Raw genomic sequence first — 10,934 nt, 5'->3', positions numbered from 1 at the left:
CACATATAAATAGAGATTTAATACCACTTTTTGCATAAAGCAGTTAACAGTGAGACAGTTAAGGAAATAGGAAAGGATTCCTCAGGGCATTTTTAATGAAATATAAAGCAAGTTACCTGGTACAGGGACAGTGCCAACAGCTTATGAATCTGCAGTGAGATACGCTGATCCCAGGAACAGCTTTTGAAAGGGGAAACATGGATTCAGTCAAACTAATTTTGAGCAATGGCAAGTCACTGAAGAGCCAGGCGGTGCACTCATATTATGGGGTTTATCCTACTGAGGCAGCCGATTGAGAAACAGCAGCCACACAGGCAATATAACACCATTCCCTTTGAATTACGCTACTGAGACTGCAGGAGGACTGGAGTTAATATGAAACACTTCAAACAGGTTTCATTCTTGTCACAGTTAATCCCTGCATAAGCACGCACAGGCAGATGTGTTATGGGTTGTATAAACACCAAGGACGGACTTCACGTGGGCTGAAAAAGCACCTTAAAGTTCTCCAGTTCCTTCCTTTTTGTTTTGACAGCTTGCACAGTGAAGGTCACTCCTAATTAACAGCCCCAGAGGAACTCCGTGGCTCTGTGACAGCTTTCAAATGACAATTTATGGAGGAAGCGTTGCTGATAGACAGCGCTGCTCATGGGAACAGCAAGGCTGGTGCAGAAAATCATACAACCATGGAACGGTTTGGGTTGGAAAGGATGCTTCAAATCATCCAGTCCCAACCCCTGCCACGGGCAGGGACACCTTTCACTAGAGCAGATTGCTCCAAGCCCCATCCAAGCTGGCCTTGAACACTGCCAGGGATGAGGCATCCCGAATACCAACAGGAATTAACCAAAACGTAAAATACTAACGGAATAACGAGGACTGCAGCATTTCCATACGTTATAAACGCGAAGCGTTCCAGCTCCATTAACCGCCGGTGGCACCCGCACCTGCCGCGAACCGCCCGGGGCTGCCCCATCAAGCCCAGCCCGCCCCTCACCGCAACGGCTCCCGGCAGCACCGGGGCTGTATATACCGGATACACACACAAACCCCATTCCCTCGCCGCTCCGGGCATTGCCGCGGCGTCCGAACGCCTCCGAGCGCAGCGCCGGGGGCGCGGCCCGGCATAGCCCGCGGGGCCCCATGCAGCGCGGGCTCCCCCTCCCCGCCTGAACCACGGTGCCTGCGCTCAGGGGAAGGGCCACTGCCCGCCGCGGCAGGCCCGGGAGCTGCCGGCTCCAGCCCGGGCACCGGCCGCTCCCCTCAACCCCCGCCCCCAAGGCCGCAGGCCGCCCGCTCCGCGCCCTTCCCGCCTCGCCCTCCCACTGCTGCCCAGTCAGGGTGCAGGCCCCCCAGGCCGGGCCCCGCCGCTCACCTGCCGCGGGCGGCTCCGCCGGGCCCTCACCGCCCCCCGCCCGTCCCGACCGCGGCCTCAGCGACGGCAACACCAGCAGCAGCAACGGCGGCGGCTCCCACCGGAAACCAACCGGCGCGGCCAATCACCGCCCGCCCTGACGTCAATGCGCCTCGCTCTCACCCAGACCCGTCGCCGCGGTAACCTTAAAGGGGCAGGGCAGGGCGCCGCGGCTCCAGCGGGACGGAAAGCTCGGGAAGAGCCGTGGCCGCTTTAAGACGCGCGAAAGCCGGTGGCGGGAGGGCCGGGGCGCCGAGGGGAGCGGGAGCAGAGCCGGGGCCGCTCGGTCACCGCGGTGGGGACCCGCCGGCCTCGGGTTAACCCGCGCTGCCTCTCGCTTGTTCAGGCCTCGCCCGCAGCAATGGGCAGCGCTGGGCTTACCCAAACGCTGCTAAACGGCGTTCGCGGTGGCGGATGCCCCGGCTGAGAGGCGTTAGTGAATGCTGGCCGGTGAAGAGATCAGACTGCTGGGGGTGATAAACTGTGTTCCGGGTTAGTCAGGATCCCACCGTAACCGGTTAAAATCTCCCCCAGTTCTGTGCTTAAAGCCGTAAGAAGTCACCCAAGATCCCGGCTGTGGCGCAAGGAGAGGCAGATCCCATCCGAGGGCTTGGGAAAGCAGGGAATGAACCTGGCATCATGCGCTGGTTGATCTCCCTATGACTGAGAACGCAACTCGGTGTTAGAGCTGATGTGAGGGCGTTTCAACCGGAATTCAGTGCTTGTATCATTCAGGAAAGGCATATAACATACAACCAAAGTGACTCCAATAATTAGAGTCTGATGTATATTTGGATATTAGAAGATAGTGCTTTTGCAATGACATGACAAGCCATCAGGAACCATGTGCCACAGCGTTTCTTATCACTAGTTCTCACAGAAATAAGAATAAAGGATAATAAAGGATAATAGCTTAGGTTAAATCTCAGATCTGCATTTACAACAGCCCAAAGCTGGTCGCTGAGCTCACATTCCTTAAATATCTGATAGCTTCTCTCTGTTACAGGTTAATTATAAGCCAGGGTCCAGGATTTCCGGACACTAAGCCAAAAGCTTTACTTTTTAGATAAATAATAAATAAAGTGTATATATATTGTGTAAATCATTATTTATACAAAATAATAAGGAATCAATATTTTTATATATTAGTAAATATCTATTATATTAATTTAATAATATTATTATATTAATACCTGAAATACTGTCAGAGTACAGCATGAGTAACTGCCAAATCCACTTGCTCACCTGGCAATAACTGCAAACTACTATAAGTTTCTGAACACTCTAAAGCAGTTGTGTGCATTCCCCCCCCCACATTTCTGTTGGGGTTTTGTTGCTCTTTATCTTTTTGCCAGCTGTCTGCTACTGTCACATCTCACACCTCCTTGTTTGGACAAGTCCCAAGTGCTGTGTTGGGAGAGATCCCATCTGGAACAAAGATCAGCCCCATACGTAAAACCTGTTCTGCGACATTCTCTTTATTAAGAAAACAAGGATACTGTTGTACAGCTTGCTCCTGATGCAATCCTTTCCTGAGCTCTGGAGCCAGAGTTCAGGCGGAAAGGCAGGGAACATAACAGGCTTTTGGAAGGAGCCTTGTGATGCCAACCCAAAGTGCCCCCTTGTTAACCACATACAGCTCCCTCTCTGTGTGTCAGCACCGATTTATCTCTGAAAGTTAAATCATGCTTCTCATATATTTGTGTCCATATTTATGTATTATTTCTTTCACTCTTAAAGATGTAAGAGGAATTAAAACCAAAGCCCTGCTCCGTTTGGTGTGGTCTGAGTTACAGTCAGACCCTGGGCTTCACTGCCCTAATGAAATAATAAAACACTCCCCAGTGAATAACCCGCGTTACCGTCAGCACGATTCCCACAACATTCATTTCAAACCATTTCATGCATTAAAGAGTTTCTCATGAAGCAACCCTTCGCCTGAGGCTGTGGCTGGAGCAGGGCTGCCAGTGGAATGAATCCACCAACGCAGGCTGGGAGACACAGCCAGCACGTCCCTATGGAGAGGGGGGCAAGGTGCAGGGCCCTGCTGGCTGCTTCTGCTGGCTTTTAGTGAGCACTCCATGGAACCCTTCTTATAACTCCATTTTATCTCCTATGCTGTATTATATTCATTATATTCATTTTAAAGACTAATTTAGTAGTCAGTCGTGGTTCAAACCCCATTGGCAAGCACTGGATTAGCATGGCAGTGATTTCAGTGGTGGTAACCATCACGTGTCCATAGCAGTGGCACATCCAGCTTTCGAGACTGGTAAACACTGATGGAGTCTGAGCACGACTGAGGCAAGGTGACTCCCCCGGCAGGGGCTGTGAATCACCGTGTGTCACAGCACAATGCTGCAGGTAGGACTTCTTGGCTCTAACAGCCTGATTGCTCTCGTTTTTAAACCAAGATACACTGCCTGAAGGATGATCCTTGTAGGCAAATTCAGGGTGGAAGTGTCCAGAGGTATTTAGGTCCCTGTAAGCTAAGTTAGCTAACAAACTCCCGTGGAGAACCTGGACCAGGATGTCCACTCATGTCTGTAAAGCACTCTACTGTTAGGCTGATGTATTTAGCCACTTCTGCTTCAGCCTCATACAAAGGATTCAAAAGCACTATTTTCATGATTAAAACCAGCAGCCCCCTTCAAGATCATCATGATTCCTCCATCACCAGGGTGACAATGCCACCTCATCATTCCCTGGCATTTGGCTCATCACCATTTTGTGTTAAGTCATGTAGGATGCATACTCCTGGTCTCATAAAAGACCCATAAATTTGCCTGTAAAAAGCATCTGAAATATCCCAAGTGGGAAGATAATTTGTTTGCTTTTTAACAAAGCTTCCCAGAAGTTCTTACAAAGACTGAACTTATTACTCTAATTTTTATGGTGCTATTTATCAACATGGTGATCAACAGTAATAGAAGCTAAGAATGGTCGCTGGGAAGAAATCAAGGCTTTCTGTTCTGCTCCCCACCATGTGATTGTACGAACCCCACAGAGATACTGACTTGGTTTTATTCTGCAAGTATAAAGCAGTACAGCATCCACCAAGGAAGTAAATGAGATCCAAGGTGGCTGGGTAGGAAGGCTGTGCATGGAGCAGTGAGGGTGGCACAAGGAGCAGTGTTAAAGGAGTGCAAAGAGCAGCTTGAAGATAGAGGCTGAAGAATTGCTGGATCCATATGAAAAAGGTTATAGATCATTAGGCCAGAAAAATACTTGTAACAGCAATCTCAGGAAGAACAGCGATTGGGGAGTTTGGGGCTAAAAGAAGTTCTATGAGCCAAGATGAGAAATAAAGGCACAGAAGTTGGCTACCCCTGCTATGTGCAGAGAACAAAACCAGCTTCTTGATGGGTACTCCAGTGGCAGGAAAATTAACAGTGCCTGTGGGTAGCTGGAATGCTGCACAGGAGTTATCATGGTGGGGGTTCTGCTGAGGACACCCTCATGTTCTGCCTGTGAGGTATTGCCATCAGACACAGCTGAAAGCAAATGAATCAAGCGTCAGATTGAAGGAGCCAATGTTTGACCCACACACACAGTTCTACATGTTAAATCACACAAATCCATCACCCTTGATGTACAAGCAGGATCCAAAGAGGCACAGCCCAACATGTGGCTGCTGCATGTGCACCATCTTGAGGTAGGGTAAATGGGGAATGAAGAAGCTTTAACGGTACAGAAAGGTTTCTTCTACCAAACGGAAGCTGCCATTAGCCCCAACAGCCCTAAAATCCGCAATGACCAGCAAACAGAAAGTCAATGGAGATAAAACCTGTGGGCTCCCTAAAGCCCATGACAATGCCAGAGGCAGAATTCATGCTGTGGCCTTTGGGCATGTCTTCTTGTATTTTGTTTAACTAACATAGAAAACAACCAACTATTGCTGCAGCACCCCGTGTCTCATTGAGACTGCCCAGTGTGATTCATAGGAAGATCCACAGATCAGGGGCCAAAAGACAGAAAGCCATACTGCTGTTGAACAATAGGCTACTTGAGGCCAGACTCTGGAGTTGGCTGTAGAAACTTGACAGCTTTCAATATACCTGCATGCAAGGAGAGACCAAAGCCTGGTAGTTTCAGCCTCTGGATGCGTTACAGCAGAAATAAACCTGTTATCAACATCCCTAATTCTGTGATAAAGGAACAGAGCAAGGAATTGATATGATCAGTAACCACAGTCTGAAAGACAGCACTTGAGATTCCTTCTCTGACCTGTGCCATGGGTGAGAAACCACTGCGTACCCTGAAAGGTGGTGTGAGGAAGCTGCCTTGGGTCTTGCTGCACATCAGCTAGGCAGACAGCACATGAAACGGTTCCCATGCACAGAATAAATTTGCTGTGAGCAAAGCAAAACTGATCTCAAATCATTTCCATATGTTACTTTGAAGAAGAACACGACTGGTACGACTCAAACAGAGTAACCAAGAGCCAAGAAAAAAATGCCCTGAAGTGCCCAGATCTTAAAGATAGGCCAGCCAGGGAATCCATTTACATCTGCGAGACGTGCCTGCTGCAACACAGCCCTGCATACACACAGCATGATTCCCTGCTGGAAGGCTTCCAACACCCAAGGGGCAATGTTGGGAACATTCTACCTCCTGAGTAAGTGCTGAGCAGCTCGGTAGTGCAAGGGAGGCAGTGCAGTCATTATCTGAGGTATGTCACAGAGCTCCCGTGTCTGCTGAAGGACAGGCTCAGTCACATGTTGCAAAAGCCAGGATACCCTGATTAAATTCTAACAGAGATAACGCTGTTCTGCTGCCATCCAAGTGTGTTTCACTGGGACTCAGCGTTCCCTCTTCTGACTTAAAGCAGTTGAGTCTGGATCAGCAATCAACCTGCACCTCAACAGCAGGGTGAGAAGTTTCTAAGCACCCTCCTGACAGTACTGGAAACTGCTTGCTTAGGTGTCTACGTACAAGTCTAAAGGACTTCCAGGACTCTCCTTCTCAGCTCTGAGTGAGGGCAGGGATGAGCACAGTGGGGTAACAGATGCAGGTTGGGGTGCTAGGTTGCCTCACAAGAGATGAGAGATACAAAACAGCATCCAAAGGATGGCATAAAAGACCCTTAGAGAGGGAAGGAGATGGGAGAGCATCAGGTCTTTGCCTCCTGCAGTTTGGATGTGAACTGCCTTTGTTTTGCATCCTTAACTTACACAACCTTCGGGCAGCTCCAGCAGTTCATGAACTGCCCCAGCATCTGCAAATGTGATTCCTGACTTTAAGATCTCTCTGACGCAAACTGAATTAAAGAGCAATGAGACAGTCTGCAGCTACTGTTGACTTCTTTTCCGGGAATGCATGTGAAATACTACCAGTGTTTGTTTTGTAATGGAATGTAAATACCCCCATTGAAAAGAATCCTCAGTTGCCCTGCTTTTAACACAGAGGCAGTCTGGGGAGAGCATCATCTGTGACACAGTCCTCTTGCAAGATGCACACATAAAAGCATTTTAAACAGTCATTTGCTTATGTGCTGGTCTCTGAAAGCAGGTGGCAAAGTAAACACATCACACAGTCGGTCAGATCCACTGTTCTTGGTCTGGACTGACATCCAGACAATGCCTGGACCAACATCTAACAAGCTGGCTGCAGAGTCAAGCGATTTCTGATGCAAGTTTCTGCCTCTCTCCCCCCAAGATAATAGAACATTTTCCCAGATGGAAGGAACCCACTTGAAAAACAATAGGTCTTTGAAATGTCAGCTTGCTTGGCATGTGCTGTGTGCCCGCAGGAATATGATATAGCCTTCTTTAATTCTCCAGCTGTAACCATTAAACGCGAAGCAACAAGATGATGAGGGGATGTAGGTCTTGTTTCCTGCTCTGCTACTCATTTCCAGTCTCTCTGTGGAAGTCATTTTGCCCTGTTCCATCTCCGCTCCCCACAGTAGAATGGGGATAAAAGCACTTTCTGGGCCGAGGATGAATCCGGGCTCATGAGGTGTTTGTGTGCTCCAGTAACGGTCATCACTGGTTGAACTACTTGCATGAGCTTTAAGTTCATTAAGCTACATGAGAACTGATTCAGGATGGTTTGCAAAACAAGTCATGAAGCTGCATCCATGTGAACTTGGAGGCTCTGGCGAGCAGTGGCTGCGGTTACCTTGGCTGTATGTACACCACAGTCCCATGGGCAGTGTAGATGCCTCCCTGCATTCTCTGTCTGAACAAGAACCAAGTTGTTTCTGCTGTGAATGTATTTATTACACCAATGTTTTGTGCTGTTTCTCCTCAAAGCCCCTCCTTGTCTAGCACAGAAGAGGAGAAGTCACCCAGGTCATGAGACTGACTTACGTGCTGGGACCTTGTGCCAGGAGCCTGTGTTCCCAACGTTATCCCTCCACAGCCTCTCAAAGCGGAGCTGCTCCTGGGTCTGGTCACACCAGGCTGTGCAGGAACCCGATGTCCCTCCATCTGTCGGACCCCGGTGTGCCCAGCCTGCCTCTGCTGTGTTGGCTGTTCTGATCTCTCATGTCTGCACATTCTTTGATCTCTAGATCATTACACAGGAATTGCAATTAGTGCTGCATCCAAGAGTTAAAGGGAAGGCAAAAGGTTTTCCCTTTCGAGTTTTAACCCCTTCACTCTTTGTGATACAGGTCTTCTGGCTCTCAAAGAGACTCCAAGAGTCCTGTGTGCACCTCAAACAGCTCAGCCACCTTCAGCCTGCACCACTCCTGTGAGCAGCATGTCAACCCTATTCATGAAAGCTTCCAGTGAGATAATCCATTGCCAGGGTAAGTGTGATGCCCTAATGCTAGTTAGGGAAATGGGATATTTGCCAGAGCGAGGATAAGATAAGGAGCATTAATCCAACTTACACAGGAAGGCAGCATTAGGTTGTAAGCTCTTCCCCGACCTTGGCAAGCACTTCTGAAAGGGCTGCTCATTGAATGGCAGGATCCAGCTCAGGGCCAGCACCTAAAACTGAAAAGGAAAAGCTACTAGAAGCAGAGCTCTCGAACACTGGTGATGTTCAGACTGGCTGTGGAGTCAGGCTCTTGTCCTTCCATCACCCTGACTGATGTACAAGCCAGCAGAAGGTTCTTAAGGCCTTAATGCACCTCTCCTGATTTCTGTGCCTGAAACAGAGTGCAGTGATACTTCTTGTGTACGCATGGCATGCACGCTTCCATTGTGTGCCCCTTCCCCTCCCCACACCAGGTTAGTATCTGCCCAGACAACGCAGCAGGACAAGCCAGCCTGCTGGTGAGCAGCACTAATATGTTCTGCCCATTGGTTTTTTCTTTCCACATTTATATATTTGAGACAGGAATCATGATATCAAAAGTTTAAATCCCACATTCCTTTCTATAGCATTCTATTGGAAGGACTATTCAGCTCCCCAAGTCAGTGCTTTCCCCTGCCTCAGCACTGAACCTAAGTGGAAGTGCACTGGATAATCCAAGGAGCAAGCAAAGATCGCTGTCTCCATGTAACAAGCACTGTGTAGAAGCACCACTGTGCTCATTCATCGCTGTGTACTGATGCCAGACCGGTTATGAACCATGTGTGCAGCCAGACTCACAGCACCAGATGGCAGCATTTATTGCCTGGAGCTCCTAGAGGTTTCCTTGCTATGAGAAAAGTGTGCTGTCCCTGTTAGACATTCACCTTTGCCTGCTCCCTCCTGCCCTTTTTCACACTGGAAGGCTCTAGTCCCTCAGTAAGCTCATAGTTATCATGAGCACCAGTGAAGGATATTTAGCAGATTTACCCTCTGCCAAAACCTTTCTTTCAGTGGCAGATTTCATCCAAATAACAGACATATCATAAAATCCCAACCTGGTTTGTGTTGGAAGGGACCTTAAAGCTCATCCAGCTCCAACCCCTCCCATGGGCAGGGACACCTTCCACTAGAGCAGCTTGCTCCAAGCCCCTGTGTCCAACCTGGCCTTGAACACTGCCAGGGATGGGGCAGCCACAGCTTCACAGAGACCAATTCTTCTACTGGAGAGGGAAGAGCTTGGCTGGAATTTAAACACTGAGCCAGGAAAAGCCTAAAAGCTATCAAAAGGTTCCTAACCCTTCTCATATCAAATGGCCACATGCAGGATGCTGTGGCTGGGAGAGGCCCTTCTAGACACAGTGGCTGGTTCTTCAGCTTCTTCACCTCTGTTTCTTCTTTAAGGCTTGAATCCATACACTCGGGGTGCAAAACACAAACCAACATCTGTCACATGAAGTGTGCTGCACTGAAAACCATTCCCGATGGCCACACTCCGGCTGGTTTCAGAGTTAATGACTGAGCTGAGGTTGTTACTGTTGATGGTTACTGCAAGTCACAGGATTTTCAGGAAAGGGAATCACAGAATAGTTAAGGTTGGAAAGGACCCCAAGATCATCCAGTTCCAACCCCCCTGCCATGGGCAGGGACACCCCACACTAAACCATGGCACCCAAGGCTCTGTCCAACCTGGCCTTGAACACCGCCAGGGATGGAGCATTCACAACCTCCCTGGGCAACCCATTCCAGTGGCTCACCACCCTCTCAGTAAAGAATTTCTTCCTTATATCCAATCTAAACTTCCCCTGTTTAAGTTTGAACCCGTTACCCCTTGTCCTGTCACTACAGTCCCTGATGAAGAGTCCATCCCCAGCATCCTTTAGGCCCCCTTCAGATACTGGAAGGCTGCTCTGAGGTCTCCACGCAGCCTTCTCTTCTCCAGGCTGAACAGCCCCAACTTTCTCAGCCTGTCTTCATACAGGAGGTGCTCCAGTCCCCTGATCATCCTCGTGGCCTCCTCTGGACTTGTTCCAACAGCTCCATGTCCTTTTTATGTTGAGGACACCAGAACTGCACACAATGCTCCAAGTGAGGTCTCACGAGAGCAGAGCAGAGGGGCAGGATAACCTCGGCTCCTGATATGTTCTTCCCAGCAAATGCAAACATCAGAGCAAGAAGGGTCCTTCTGGTGCCTGGCAGGGCTCGCTGCTGTCTCTGCCAGGACATATTCCCTAGGTGTGATATATTCCCAGATCCCAAGAAAGATCTTGGCCACCAAAGGTTTTCCACACTGTACCAGAGGGCAAGAACGGTTTGTTTCTCCCACCTCTGCTAATTAAACGGCCCTTGTAGGCAGAGAGGAAGATTGACCAACAGGGTTGCATCAGGCAAGCTGCAAAAACATCTGTGTTGCCCAAGTCTCAGATGCTTCTGTGGCTCTGCTTTATCGAGGCTTCGTTTTAAAACCGGCTCATGGTGATTACCCAAGCAGCAAACACCCAACTGCAGCAGCTGCTCAGAAGCTGTTTGCTTGAAATACAAGGCACTGACTCCCTGGCTTGGTTTGCTGGGGGGGTTTGGTTTGGTTTTGAACTTCTTCCTTCTCCTCAAGCCCCTTTCCTGACATCCCTGTTTCAAACCCAAATGCGAATTTGCAGGGATGGTCTTGGGACCTTCAAAACCAGCTTTTTCTGTTTCATTCTGAGGTTCTACTAGAGCTTCGCTATTAGGCCCCTATGAATAGAAGGTATTTTCCCCCCAAAACATGATGAAT

At 49.1% G+C, this 10,934-nt stretch overlaps 1 protein-coding gene across 2 annotated transcripts in view; it reads right to left on the bottom strand.

Moving 5' to 3' along the window:
- The window catches only part of PRKAR1A (protein kinase cAMP-dependent type I regulatory subunit alpha), a 15,860-nt gene extending 14,348 nt beyond the window's left edge, over positions 1–1,512 (bottom strand). Inside the window, exons 1-2 of one of the 2 annotated variants that reach the window (XM_080629646.1) lie at positions 1,376–1,512; positions 117–180 (exon numbers count right to left, since the gene is read on the bottom strand). The gene's annotated coding sequence lies outside the window, so the exon portion shown is untranslated. The remainder of the gene's footprint in view (positions 1–116; positions 181–1,375) is intronic. The other variant, XM_080629647.1, reaches the window with a different exon arrangement.
- Between the last annotated feature and the right edge of the window lie 9,422 nt (positions 1,513–10,934).

This window comes from Psittacula echo (assembly GCF_963264785.1).
Source record: "Psittacula echo genome assembly, chromosome: 14".
NCBI classification, from domain to species: Eukaryota; Metazoa; Chordata; class Aves; order Psittaciformes; family Psittacidae; genus Psittacula; species Psittacula echo.
Note: the sequence above shows the minus strand (reverse complement) of the source record. Positions and strands in the feature narration are given on the sequence as shown.